The sequence below is a fragment of the Neodiprion pinetum genome, chromosome 1, assembly GCF_021155775.2.
Source record: "Neodiprion pinetum isolate iyNeoPine1 chromosome 1, iyNeoPine1.2, whole genome shotgun sequence".
NCBI classification, from domain to species: domain Eukaryota; kingdom Metazoa; phylum Arthropoda; class Insecta; order Hymenoptera; family Diprionidae; genus Neodiprion; species Neodiprion pinetum.
Window position 1 is genome coordinate 35,348,493 of NC_060232.1, and position 15,225 is coordinate 35,363,717.

Here is a 15,225-nt window from a genome sequence, read left to right on the forward strand (position 1 = left end):
TTGAGGGTGAAAATAGGGGTAAGTCGAGTTAAATTTTCAGTCCTGTTGTTAGTTTCATTGCTATAATGATACAGAAAACCGAGTAACAAGATTCAAAAGACTTATTACACTTCTTCTGAAGCCATTTTGGATCTTTCATAACGAATTTTTCAATTCTGCTTTAAAATTTGGATTCGGCGACCCCCAAAACGCTCGTGTACGTACCAATTTCGTCCAAATCCATCGACAAATCTCGGAGTTATTAAAAAATGTACGTAAACGATCCATTACCAATCAACCGGTTAAGAAGTTTTATCTCAATTGATCAAAATGATGCTAAGCGACGATCGACAAACTTCTGTCGATTTAGGATCAATCGGTCTAGACTAAGAGTTACAAAGAGAAGAAAAGGATTTTAAAATCCCCGGCGATGTTATTTGCGCCGATGTTGGTGAAAACGAATGAAAAAATAATCCTCATGTTATAAGGTAAGAGATAGAAATAAATGAGTTCCACAAACATGAGGTATCAATGTGAAGAATCAAGTATTTTATAATTACATAGAAATTTCAAGCCACGATTAAATCCCGGTATTTTCGATCGGATTCTAATATCGCTGAGCTCGTCATTTTTTAAAACCTGCAAGGCAAGTTACGAATCGCGAGACCAGAGAGATGCCTAATCATTTATCGTTTCAGCGGAAAATTCAAATACAACTTGAACTTTGAGTGGCCAATTATGACGGTATCCGTCTCTCTCTCTCTCTCTCTCTCTCTCTCTCTCTCTCTCTCTCTCTCTCTCTCTCTCTTTCTCTCTTCTGGATAAGGAGACGAAGATGGGGCGACGAAGCGAGACAAAGAAAGTGCAGGGGGCGAGGGGGTGAGAGGGAGGGAGAGCGAACGGTACAGAATCACCGAGAATTGGGAGATTCGCGTCCGGCAGTGTAGAATTGCGATAGTATATTGAGCATTGTAAGTAGCGAATGCCCACTCTATGAGGCTAGACAGCGGAGCCAATCATTCCGGCATTGTTAAGCCGGCGTGCGAACCCATTTATCAAGGCTTCGCGTGTAGAATATACCATGTATACGTAATGTATAGGATAGGTGCATGCATGCACATATCCTATATAGACACGGGTATACCTTCACAATCACGTGGCTAAGATAATTATTGTATGCATGTAAATACGAAATATCCGGTGCTTCAAATTTTTGCATCCTAATGTTACGGGGAATCGTATTATTATTATTATTATTATTATTATTATTATTATTATTATTATTATTATTATTGTTATTATTATTATTATTATTATTATTTCGATTTTAGAGGGGACGAACAAACGAAACAAAAACTAAAATCGGCCCTTCCACCAGCTTACACGTTATACGCGATATTGAAAATGTACGATTCTGCGATTGTTTCCTCGTTGGTGCTGATCCGCGGTCTCTCATTAATGCGGTAGGCTGGAAGCTTTTTTGGAGATAAAGGGCAGACGTATATCGATTACAGATTGTATACGCAGGTGTCCTACGCAGTTCGCGTAATTATTCAAAATATTTATATGTATATATACCCAGAAACAATGAACGTAGGTATCGCGTATTCGTTACTCTGAGAAGGAGAACAAAAAAATACATGCATGAAAATTAAATCACCTGCAATTTTATGTCCATTACAAAGGTTATGGAAATCTGATTACGCCGTGTATATGTACGAGTTGCGTGTCTAAAAACAAAACTAAAAAAAAATTAAAAAAAAAAAACGTTCATACAATATTCAAATTAATGCTGTTTTTCTCTTTTTTTTTTTTTTCTTTACCATATTCAATTTTAATCCTTACAGTATGTTCGTAGGAATATTTCTCTCGCTATTGGTTACCGGACTGCACTCCGGCGTTTAACGTTATCAAATTACCGACAAAATCAATACAGGACACGTTACAGATACGAGTGATACGCATACCTATAAAAACATATTATACATACAAACGTTATACAATTTATTACATCAACACAAAATTGCTACGGAATTTTTTTTTTTTTTTTTACATTTTATTTTTAAAAGGGTCAATAGCTGCGCGAACATTGAAAATTGGGAAAAACACTGTAGATTCAATCACGTTGCAACTTTTAATTATTCTCGGAAAAAGTCGATTTCTCGTGCGTGTGCGCTTGGACGAAACACAAATAAACAAAATACCAGTCCGACGAATGAACGTTCACAATCAGACCTTTTGCTGCAGCTCGTTTTATTTCGTTGAAGTATCATCGACAATTGCAGTTGATGGGCGGATGGAAGTCAACAAATTGTCACTTTTACCAGGAGAATGGATCGTTCGTTGCGTATGAAATTCTAATTCACGTTATATTCTTGCGAATGTTCGCGCATTCAAAATGGCCCTGTCCGCTGAAAAACGTAAAATTCGTTGATGTAAGGCCCACGGGAAAGACGGCGAACTCCCCCGAGGGTCCGTTGGCCGGAGGTCCTGGCGTCCATCGAGGGATTGGTTATTTGTCGGGTATTCAGCCGGCCGTGTTACCTCCGGGAGCTCAGTGTCAGCTTTACTTTTCTCCCACGGGTCGCCGGCGAGAAAGCAGCAGCGGCAACAACATCGGGAAGAACTCTTTCCGCGTTAAGAGTCCCGAGGGTTGATATTTCGCGGATTCCATTCGGCTCCGAAATCGGGACACGGATATATCAACAACAAGATTATCCCGCACGTCCTCGAAGCCAGCGGAAATTTCCGGTGGCTCTCGTTGACCTCTTAGAACGTGAAAAGCAACGCCCGAAGCTTCCGTTATCTCCGAATTAACCCATTTTCGCGAAATGATTTGCCCCCTTCGTTTGAGCCGGTTTATAGGTGGCAAAAAATTTGATAATTATCATCAGTTTTATCATGAGATAGTCGTACATCGAGTATTTGACTAATTATTATACTCGTCAGCCAGGAAGATTTCATTATGAATATAAAAATTATACAGAAACGTTTAGGTAAATACATACATCGACATTCTATTTCAAAATATTGGTTGTTGGTTTTAATCAAGGGACGGCAATATGGAATTAACCCTTTGAGTCACACATTATTTTGCCGAGTCAGCTTTCATAAAAAGATGGTATTCTATAGTTTTTGGGGTCGCTGATGACGAATCTGGAATCAGATATTGAAAATTCAAGATAGCGGATCCAATATGGGTGGGCAAAAACTTTAAATTTGATCGAATACGGTCAAAAAATTATTTGCAGGGGTTTTCGAGATCACTAATCGGATGTGCGATACTGAATTTTCAAAATTTTCTAACAATAATAATTGACATTACATCGCAATAATTACCCTCGAGTATTGGAAACCTATTAGCATACTATCAGAAATAGCAAAAAACCGGAAGGAAATATGACGAAGTTCTCTAAATATGCAAAAAATAAAGTGATAAGAATAATTACAACTATGACTCAGAGGGTTAACTGTCGAAAAATAAGGAGATTTATTTCATTGAATTTGTACAATGTAAAAAGCTTATATCGAAAGCGAACGAATCTACTAGATTTTTAACAATTTTTAACCAATTAAAAATGAAACATCGATACCTAAGCTTTTGTTTATATTCAATATTTTCTGTTCTTGTATTTTCAAAGAGACAACCGTGGCTTAGAAACATGATAATTTGGCTAATACTAAACGTACGACAATCTCGTAATAAAATTAATAAAAAGCATCGATTTTCACCAACCAACCTCGACTAAGGCTCGCGATAAATTCGCGTATTCGCGCATGCGCGATGCGGCAATTTGTGCCTAATATTTTGCGATTTCTGCACACACACGTTCCTCCCCTTCTCTCATTCGGAGCTCACCTGGAACCGAGAGAGGGGCGAGAGGAGAGGGTGTTTGGGTGATAGCCGGGGGAGGCGTGTGCATAATACAGATTAGCCTCAGCGTTACTTTTTATCGCCAAGCGAAGCTCGCCAGCTGTACGAATTTCCACCCTATATATGCATACGCGACCAAAGCTCGACGTACGCATGGTATACACATCCGCTGCTTTTTCAGCAAAATTTGCACCGCGTTGATACGGTTATCCGACAATTAGCCTTCCGAGTTATAACGGCGTGCGCTAAACTCCGTACTGCAGTCCAAATTATGGGCGTAGCGTCGCCAAAATTTTCGCCACGTTATACTCAACGAAGAATACCGCCATTCGTCTAATCCGGTCTATTATTTTTCACCCACATTTTTACAGTCTCCCTTTCGGTGCGACCGAAGCTGTTTGATATTCCGAATGAAATTCAAGCCTGCATTCTTACAGTTACCGGCAAGTTTACAAGTATCGTAGGAACAGCGATTATACTGGGAATGGAATAATTCGACTCCGAGGTAATGAGAGAGCTTTAAGAAAATTCTGTGCGTGAGAAAATGACGTGATTAATCAGCTGTACAACGTCGTATATTGCGTGAAAAATTCACTATTCGATAACACCCACTCCCATGACGTGTTTCGTCGGATTTTTAACGATCGAATAAATGTAACATTCACCGTCAAATATACGCTGCACCTTCCAATTACACGACACATAAAGTTTCAAATTTGATTACCGAAGCATGCGGGTAAGCGTGTATAATGTTTAATCATTACTGTTCGCAGAATTATCCCCATGCTACATGGTGGGTGAATTTCTGGTACCTACATTTCATCTCGTGTGTCACGCACAATAGACGCGTGTAATGTGACGCGAGAATTATCCTGTGATTTTCAAGCGAATTTTTCGTACCGTTATACACACGGCTCTGTTACATATGCTTATACATGTGCGGTGATTTTGAGGGAAATTCAAATTAAAACCGAATTAATACGGGGAAGGATATCATATTCCACGCGGGATGCACGCGTGTGTGTAACTTGGGTGCTTTTTCACGCGTGAAAAGGTCTTTTGCACGCAGGCTGATTCGAGATGCTTTACATATTAAAATATCTACCAAGACGCGTTATTAAAACGGCATCACTGTGTGCGAATTCGGCACGTCTTCATCGCGTTATTATCCTAATCATGCAGGGTTGGTGGGTTTTCGGCATATTACATTGCAAGTATAATAATAAAGTGGAACATGGGTCGTCGAAAATACATGCTATATGTAAATTATACCCTGCAGCGGTAAAAAAGATCCAAAAAATTCACTCACTTGACTATAATTGAAAAGTTTTTAAACGAACATGCGGTTTCAAGCTACAATAATAACCTTGAAATAATATTGGATTGTAAGCTCACCCGAAAGTATTCACCTCGGGGTCAATAGAAATAATTTCCCATGATTCGGAAGGACTTTGAAGAGCGAATTAAAGTACGGTGGACAGAAAAAAATCCAAATTTTTGTATTCCCAGCGTCATGATTTCGCAATAATATTTTGTTACTTTGCAATGTGAGGGGCGGAGACGCGAGGAGAATGTTTGATTTACGAAGTAGAGTAGAAGGGACGAGAAGAAAAAAAAAAGCCGTGGTACAGGCAGAAAAATCCGTTTCAACGGATTATTATTCCGTCGGTGTAATCCAGCTTCGTAGATAATTGGAAATATGTATGCGCCATCGCTGCACAGTCGCGTTTATGTAATAATGACGATGAGTACGAAGCAGCTGCGTCGGTCTGAATTTTCATTTTACACTTTTTTTCATCATTTTTTTATCGTATATTTTTAGAAAAAAATTTTTTCTACGCTTTATATTTCAACGATAATTCTCAAAGTTAAATTAATATCGCGTCGCTGATGAATCACTCAGCAGTTTCATGCTCGAGGGCTTGTAGAAATTTGAATGCAATTATCGTGCAAATGCGATGATATATGTGTAGGTACAGCTAGGAAAACAATTTTGGAAAAAACCTCGCAGGTCGCTTTATAAAGTCCCGTTCCTTATACGCGAATTGCATCACGATTGAGTCGGGCGAGTAACAACGGCGTCACTAAATCTTTTTTAAAGCACCTATCCAACGATGGATAGAAACATATGTACGTATATATATATATATATATATATATACACACACACACACGTATGTATATATATATATATATATATATATATATACACACACACACGTATGTATACGTATACCGAATTCCATCGCGATTTACACAACATCCACAGTGCCATACTCGCTCCTTCAAAACGTACGTGTATTGGTACGGATATGCCAATAGGTATAATTTCGCCCCGTATCGCCCTTTCAGAATAATGAAACCACTCGCTGAAGCACCATCGTTGTTGAATTTCCGCTGTAAATCCCAACGCACGCGTAAAATGTGTTTGTGTATTTATTACGTGAAAACAGTATATCTCGATGTATTCAAAGTTTCGCGAATTTGAAACTCTGACAAACTTGGACAAGATGCAGTCTGCGGTCCAACAAGCTAGATCGTAAATTTGTGAGAACTGAAAAGAATATTCCGTCGCAGAGAGATCCGTTTCCATCCCTTTGAACGGGATTATTTATTCGAAGCATATTTATTAACGGGGATAACGCTTCGAGTTAATCAATGCAAATACGCTGCGAAAAGGGTGACAAAAGTGAGTGAGGTGAAACTCAGTTTCCAAACGAGCGCAGATTTATAAAAGTGTTTCAAAAAAAAAAAAAAAAAAAAAAAACAGGGCGCGAACTTCGTAGAAATTTATGCCACATTATATACAATGCGACTAAGGGTACGAGGAGAAGAATAGTCAAAGAGAAATCAGACGGGGAGAAACAAAGGCAAAATAAAATACGAATGAAAAACAAAAAATAAAATGAAAAAAAAAAAAAAAAACGAACATAGAGAACGTGCAGGGGAAAAAAGTGAAAAGTGGTTTAAATGATATAAATCAAGAAGCACGCGGGGTGTGTATGTATAACAATGATGATAACGGCGATAACAATAATGATAATGACAATTGTTACGCCGCCAGGAAAAGCGTATACAAGAGAAAGCTGGCAGGCGGGGGCATTGAGAAGGAGGATGGAAAAGGGGGTGGCTGGCTTACGCCGGCCACGGAGCTAACCTCGGAAGCTGGAAAATGCTAAGCAACATTCCTGGGGCCCCCGGTATGCCGGTGGTATTGCACGAAATTGCCGCACTCCGTCCGTGTCATTCGCCCCGCCTGCCGTTTCTGCAGGGACGGTGCCTTTGCCACATGAACACGCCGACACGCGTGTGTCTGTGCTCACGTGCGAGAGAAAACGGCGGGGGTGGAGGAGAGTGCCGAGGAGTCGAGTGGAGTACAGTGGCTACACGTAACCGCGGGGGGGGAGGAGGAGGAGGAGGAGGATCCACTTCGGTTAGGTATCTCTACGTTCCGAGATTGCTCCGGCAATCTGAGAGCTTCACCTCTTTCCTTATGTTTTGGATTCCGATATCTGTATTTCTCACGGAATTGAATTCATGGAGAGAATACCGCGAGCGGGATCCGGAAGATCTCCGATACTCTGGGATACGGGACTCCGTGGGACGAATCGGAGTTCTTATAAACCACCCTACCGGTATCTCTCAGCTACCGCGGATATTCCTGTAGTACAGACTTGTGTGTACCTGTACGTATCCTGCTCTATAACCCGGTCTACCCGGGAGAAGCATTTCGGCGTTCGCGCCTTTTCAATCTCTTGGTTTTACAAATTATGTATACTACGAAAGTTGGGCACAATGGCTTGAAAACGGTACGGGATATTGACAAGGAAGGTATCCTAGGTTAATCTCTCCGATTTTATTTCTTTAGTAATATGTTATAGTAGAGGCAAAACTAAACGACACGTATTTTTTGTGTTTTTACCTGTCATTAAACACTTCAAGGGGGTGAAACCACCCTCCAAAGTAAGGCGTGTCAAGAGGCGATTTGGCAGTTTTTTTTCCTTTCTCGTTATGAGAAAACTTTGACAGTTGAATTGGTTAAAAAATATTATGTTCTTGTGGGTGAAACTGCTAAATCGTCCCTTCTTGACATGCCTTATTTTGGAGGGTGGTTTCACCCTTTTAAAGTGTTTAATGACAGGTAAAAAAAAAAAAAAAATACGTGTCGCTTAGTTTTTAGTCTACTATGACATATCGGAAAAGAGATAAAAATCGGAGAGATCGAGCTGAGATACCTTCTTTGTGAGCCGAACAATGCCGAAAGGTAAACCTGTTACCGGGTACGACGAAACAATTTAGGTCTCTGCAGCGAAGGAGAAGAGTCAGAAAAGAAACACGTCCCTCGTCGACGGTCGATCGCGGCTTTAAAAATCTTCATTTAAGCATAATCGAGGAGTACAATGACGAGTGAGGTAGAAAAAAGGTGCAAGATTTAAGCGGAAAATGTATTATATACGAAAAAATAATGGAGTCTTCCCTGGAGGTTGTAGGTATCTCCGCTCGGGAAGGAGTGCCGGTAGACTGTAACGATAATGGCTTTGGAGTGTTGCGGCTGGAGGCGGCGGCTAAACGCGAAACGCGAAACGTCGAAGCCCGCCGAGACGGGGCCGAGGGCGCGTCTTGGTGGTGGTGCCAGTACACCGGCGATTACATGGTCTACAAACTGTGGCGGTCGCTGGGAGCCACTAGCCCCACTAGGTTCTTCGCCAGGGACCATGGGGTCTCTTCGAGGTTGATATTCCCGGCGAGAAAGAGAGAGGGACGGAGAGAGAGGATGCCGCATGGCGCAACGTGATGTTACCGAAACAATCACCCGATTTGCTAAATGATCTCCCTCACCCTCACCCTCACCTCCACCTTGAACCAGCAATATCACGCCTGTCTCCGTTGCACGTGTTCTCGGTTGGGTACCTACTGCAGGCTACCTTTGCCAAATGGAATTGCACACCACCACCGGGAATCTATCGATCGTTTTGACATTCGGTACTGCGGTCGGCTGACGTGGATAATTATATGGACGAGTGGTATAAATATACGACAAGCTGGTTGCGCAGATCTAACTTGCTCCGGAAACACCCTACGATAGTGTTGGACCCCTATTTCCAGGTACGGTAGTCGGGAAAAATTGCAGAAGTTTAGTTTCTCTGGCACTACGTGATCACTGATCATCCGTATGCGTTAATTTGTTATTGTCTTTGTCATACCGTTGACTGAAAACTGTACCAAGTGTGGATCGTGTTCATTTTCAGACAGACTTGAGTATTCGTACGGTGTAACATGGTTCTACAAGTCATTTCCAAGGAATTCTCATGAGTTGTTTTAACAGTGAAAACTGGTTAAGAGACAAGAAAATCGATCATTTCTTTTGGAGATGATGTTTCGTAGCAGACGGTTGTATATGCGTTGACGACTTTCGTTTTGACGAGTTCAGAAGTCTGTTTGAAAGTGACGTTAATTCATGAAGATCGTATAGCGGACAAAAATGCTTTGAATGACAGAAGTGAAAATCGAAATGGCATGTTGAAGGGGAACCAATCGCGAGTTTTCATTCACGTGAGCAACTGTCATTTGTCATTTTCATTTCTGCAGCAGTGTTGCGACGTGGCACACGACCTTATGCTAGAGAATCGTGCAGTACATCAACTAGAAAAAAAAAGAAATATGTAGACGAGAATATAAGGACGAATAAGAAGGTTTTCACCCGAGTCAAGATGAGGACTGCCATTCGAGCCTTGGAGAACAACGAAAAACCCCGCCAAATTTTTCCGTTTCCTTGCCATCATCAGTCGGTTAAGCAAACAAACACAAACCGTACAAATTTTATTCACGTTTCTTCCGTGCTGTTGGGGGGTTGAAAACCACGAGTCGAGTTTCAGAGAATGGAAAGAAAGGCGCGGTAGTTGCGTTCTCAAGTCTTATAAAGGAGTGCATCAGACTCGCCCACCACTTCCGTAGCGTGCAGGAAGCGCAGTGGCAATGGAAACATTTAGTTCCTCGAAAAGTAAAATTTTCACCGGGATTAACTAACGTCGTGATAAATCTTGGAGCGATGCAGTTTCAGAGGTTTGCAGCTAGAAGGTTTACTTTTGCAACGGTTGCTTTACGATTTACGACGCAGCTCCAGCCTAATCGACAAATGCGTTCCGCCCTCTCTCTCTCTCTCTTCCGCTAATTCCATTTTTTTCTTTTTTGCCTTCCCTTCGCATGCACGGATCTCGCGTTTTTCACTTCGGTATCCGCGACGTCCGCAGCAGGCGAACCGTCGGATGTCTGGATACGGCGAATATCTCGAGTGCGTCAAGCTCCGGGTTTCCTCGGCGTCGAGAGGAGGTCTCAAGTTAATCCCGTTACATCCGTGCACAGAGGACAACGGCATTCTCCGCGCTCTGGGATATATCTAACATCCGTCCGTCGTGACGTAGCGACAATAGGGACAAGATGCTTTACCAGCAATGCGATGGCAATTTAACGAGACACGGATGAGACGAGGGAAACGCTATGTATGCATTATACACCCACTGCTATCGTCCAACAATCGGCCTGACACGAGAAAAGACAAATTCCAATACACGTCAACGATTACACCGGTCAGCGCAAATTTTTAGTCTGGATTCTAAATGTCACATTTTCATTTCTTCCACGTAGCTAATGAAAGAAAAAATAGTTTTATTAGATAAAGTTTGCTTTTGTAGAAGCCAGAACGATATTTCGGATTTTAGAAACAATTTGGAAATAACAATTAAACAAACTTCAGTTTCGCATTTAAATCACTTTTATTCAAAAATAATAACTAATTACAGGTTAACAGAAATTTTTTTGTTTGTTTATATTTAAATAAATAAATTTTGATTCTATATATCGAATAATAACCAAAATCTTCATTTATTACTTATAAAGTTTGCTTTTGTCTTTTTTACGTTGATAAATAAATCTTGAAGTGTTTGGTCATACCTACGATTTATTCAAGTATTAGCTCTAAAAAAATAATTTTTGTTAACCTGTATTATATGGGGATTAATAGTATGTATGTGTATTCTATGGATACAATAGGCATATCTTCGTAGTGGGATAAAATCGAGCAGATGTAAAATGAGAATTGAGAAAAATTAAAACCGTCAAATGACCTGTTTACGTTACAGAATTTGCTTGGAATCTCTTTGTGATGTGAAATTTGTTAGATATGACGCTATGCTATGTGTGTTTTTCTGCATGGAAGAGGAGTGGAAGAATTCCTGAAGCTCTGTGCGTACAGTTATAGTTATACCTGCTCTTGCATGTATCCTGCTTCCTTGTATTCGCGTGAAACTGGAAACTATTTGTCAAAAATAAAGAAACAGAATGAAAAAAAAACGGTAAATCAAAAAAAAAAAGAAAAAAGAATCATGTTTGTCAAGCAAGAAAAGCAAAGAAATTGAAGAAAAAAGAGATTGCGAGAGGACACTCGCTACAGTTCTCAATTCCAATGCTTATATACACACACGATGCGGAAGAGCTGAAATATATGTATATCGTTCAGTAGAATAGAAACGCTCCGCCAGAGAGATATAATTTATCTGCACCGTGTATGCTCACATTTTGCATGGTAAAAAAGAGTGCGAGAAGTGAGAAAAAGGGAGAGAAAAACAAAAGAAACACATTAGTAAAATGTAACGAGAAGAATACCGCGCTGCAATTTATTGTTGAACAAAGAAGGAAATTTTCAGAATAATTCTGTAGATTTCGTTTTTATCCTTATCGCATGTATCGAAACTTCGCTCGCAATTATCCAAGCTTCTAAAACCTTTTCAAGTTTTGAACGTATGAAAAATGGCCGGAATTGTGTCCAATTAATACTAAATAAATATTGCAACCCTTTTATTTCTAACGAATTCACGATGAGACATAATTTGATAAATATTATCCAAAGAACGCGAAGTTGGCTGCGTTGTGCTTATAGATTTTTTACGTCGTATTCATTACCTGTTTCATACACGTCGCAATTCAAACGTTCGAACCGTTGCCGCCCTCGCTTCGATACCTCGACGCAGTTGAATCGAGTAATCGAACGACTAAACATCAACTAGCCCTTCGATAGATCATGCGCGCGCACTGCGTGCGAAACTTGTGCATTACGTAAGCGGTGGGACTAACCTAACCCTAACCTAAAAGTCACGCCTCTCGTTTTTTGGATGAGGCGAAGTTTACTGGTGACAATAGCAGGCAACAGTCTCTCGCAAATTGCAGGCTATTTCATAACCGTGGCAATTCAACGTACTGGTTGAAGCCAATACCGCTGAACGTTCATACAGAATATAACAATGCAGACTCACCCTTTATTTCGAGGAAAATATCGTCGCCGAACGAAACACTCTTACACGATGTCAGTTGGCGAGTTCAGCCGTTTGCGCGCGCACACTGTTAAGCCCCATCCACGCACATGTACGCCCCATACAAACGTTCGAAATTCAAATTAACCCGCGCATCCGACGCTGGATGTATTTGAAAGTTTTCCCGCCATTGGCAACACCATATCGTTATTCGCAATGATTGGCTGAACATGACAAGAATCTTAATCTTATTTCTGTCGGTTTCTGGCCCCAAAAACTATAATTTCGTTAAATTGTGATCGTCGTTGAAAATGGTGGTGAAATTTGGTTATCGATTTTGCGGTATTTACACGCGTGAAGCATCGGCTATTTGCGTTCGGTAATCATTCAGGGATCATGTAATTATGCGGGGTCATTAGACTTCGTCAACTCCGTGGTGGTTATTCGTTTTCTGCGTGGTCAGTTTGCCCCATGCAATGTTTGTTGGAATTCGCGAACGGAACGAATTATCTTTACTTTTATACAGCGCCGTGCTGCTCGAGACAAATTGAAATTAATTACGGATTATATATCCGTGCCGTGCTGTGGGAATATACAGGGTCTATACGACGGGGGTTAAAAGAGTACTTAGTGCCGGGGGTGGGGGTGAAGAGGTCGCGTGTAGCTGCCGCCGGGCGACTTTGACGAAATTAACGCAATTTGAAACGTCGGTGAACAAGGGCAATTTGAGGGATGAGGGGTTTTGAGAAAGTCAGCAAACACCCGCCAGCTCTCTTATATTTTTATCGAATAAGTCGATGAATACACCCATTGGTTGTGTGCACAAAGTTTTCTTAATTCTGTCTATACCTCTTGAGTCAAGCTCTCCGCCGACTCTTTGGCTTCGACTCTTACCTTCCAATACCCTAGATATCTTACTGTTTTCTGTTTGTCTTTAATTACTGGGAACGTGTTTTGCGACTTCTATTGCATCGCCGTTTACCAAGAACCATCAAAAAAAGTCGACGCAAGCTATAAACCCCAATCATACTTTTTTACGTTTATTCACACACCGATTTTTCTTTGTCAGATATACCCACTTACTTACTCAGCATCCGGTCAATATTCTCCAAATTCAAGGCAATTCTAATTTAAAAATGTTGAAAACTGATCCGCAAAACCCTTCCGTGAAAAAACATTACTGTCAATTTCTCATTCTTTATTCTACCAATGATCAATGTATTTTTTTATCGTTACGATCGGGCGAAAAAAGCTAGCGGTATTTTTAGAAATGCTTGTTCAGGTGCTCAAAACTTGGAGTTTCTACAATCACAAGCTTATTTTAGATGACCGGCAACTCTGGAGTTCTTCAGGAGCCAAAGGCAATCTAAAAACGAATCGTTCTATAGATGGAGACAATGCTGATGTGGGAAAAGACGAATTTATAAACGAAGTACTCCGTAATAACGCCTGCCAGTATAGCCGGTCCGTGTAAAAAAAGAATCCCCGAGAAGGAAACAATAGGAATGATGAAGAGATAGGTTACAAAAGAATGCTGTGTTAAGAAAAAAATGATAGCGATAGAGAAGAAAAGGGGGATGAAAACACGAAGGAATATATAAAAAAAAAAAAAATGGAAAAAGTGACGAAAACCGGTAACCGAGAAAATGAAAGGAGGAACATCTCTAGCTATAAAACTTACGGAAGCACGTCACGATCAAAATGCGCTCTATATCGACTTAGGTGCAAGAAGATGATGGAAGCTGCAGCAGGAGATTGAAAGAATTCTGAAACGCGGAAAAACAATATAATGATCAGGAAAATCAGGAATGCAGAGCTGGACTGCAGCAAAGTTGCTGCTACTGAAATTCTTCAACTTTCTTCTTACTTTCCAAATTTTTCTTTGATTTGGATGTCCCGCAGAACCGAACTAACGAACCGTTAATGATTAGACAAAGAATCCTAGATGGAATCAAAGAATTACCAAATGTCTGCGGCATTGCCTTGGTTAACGGATTAATTAAATTCAACGTCGACTAAATTTTGAAATTAAACAACCCCCCCCTCCGGTATTCAAAGTTTGCGATCTCGTTAGGATACTAATGAGGCTGAGTACGTCGAATTTGCGGCAATACGCGTGTGTGGAAAAGACGTGGGCGAAGAACGTGCGTCACGAATGCGTCCCAGTTGAAGGGAAATAGAAATATTCAGGCCGCAGTCGCCGGCGGTGCTGTTTGAGTGTTGGAATTGTTGAAAATGCGCTGCGAGCTGCGCGCGCAACGGCTCGACAGCACCTCAGGGTTCGCCTAATGAGCTTCCTGCAGCAAGCAGCCTCTGGCATTCGCAGTTCCGGCCTTGGCGAGGATATAGAAGAACAGGAGAAGGACTGCAGAGGGACAGTGTGGCTGGAGGAGCGAAGAACTCGCACAATCGACGCTGTTCCAACTGAGACTATTGTCTCCGAGCGCGAAGCACAGATGATGCTTTAATATCCCCCCGGCTCTTCTTCCACCCCCCCCCCCCCCCCTCCCAAGAAGATCGACTTCTCGCTCCAAATTATTATTCACTGGATACTGGACGGACTTTTGACTCGAGTTCAATTTCCAATCCTAGCACCTTTTTCCTTAAGAACTTTTGCGACTACCTCGGCTTCCTCTTCGTCAATGTTCATCGGACAAGCGATATAAAAGGAAGAAAAATAAGCCAGGTCCAGCTTAATGGACCGCCGTCTGAGAAAATTCAAGTACGCTCAGAATGGTCTCTGGAAGACATAATCTACGGTACCGTCTCCCGAAGCTCAAGTACAGCGATTAAAGGACTCGCAGTACATCCTCGAAGCTTTCCTTCTGCAGACCGTTACTTTATACTCTCAACATTTTACCAGTTTTCCAGCTCTCGTGCTGCTGTTTCCTACCCAAGTATCATCTCTTTGCAAGCTGAAAGGATCTAAAACAGCGAACCACTGATCTGCAAATCAAGTTTGATGGTCTGTGGAAGAAACCTGCACGACATCCTGAAAACGCGGACGTTGATGACTGTCCAAGTGATGAGAAGAAAAAAAAAAAAACTTTAAGTAGAAGGTGACCT

The 15,225-nt window shown here is 41.2% G+C and overlaps 2 protein-coding genes across 6 annotated transcripts in view; one reads left to right on the forward strand and one right to left on the reverse strand.

The window, feature by feature from the left end:
- The window catches only part of LOC124210846 (luciferin 4-monooxygenase), a 73,611-nt gene extending 61,372 nt beyond the window's left edge, over positions 1-12,239 (reverse strand). The window contains exon 1 of the mRNA XM_046609287.2: positions 12,163-12,239. The gene's annotated coding sequence lies outside the window, so the exon portion shown is untranslated. The remainder of the gene's footprint in view (positions 1-12,162) is intronic.
- Positions 1-15,225, forward strand: part of LOC124224833 (lachesin-like) — a 287,180-nt gene that overhangs the window by 58,311 nt on the left and 213,644 nt on the right. The window lies entirely within an intron of this gene.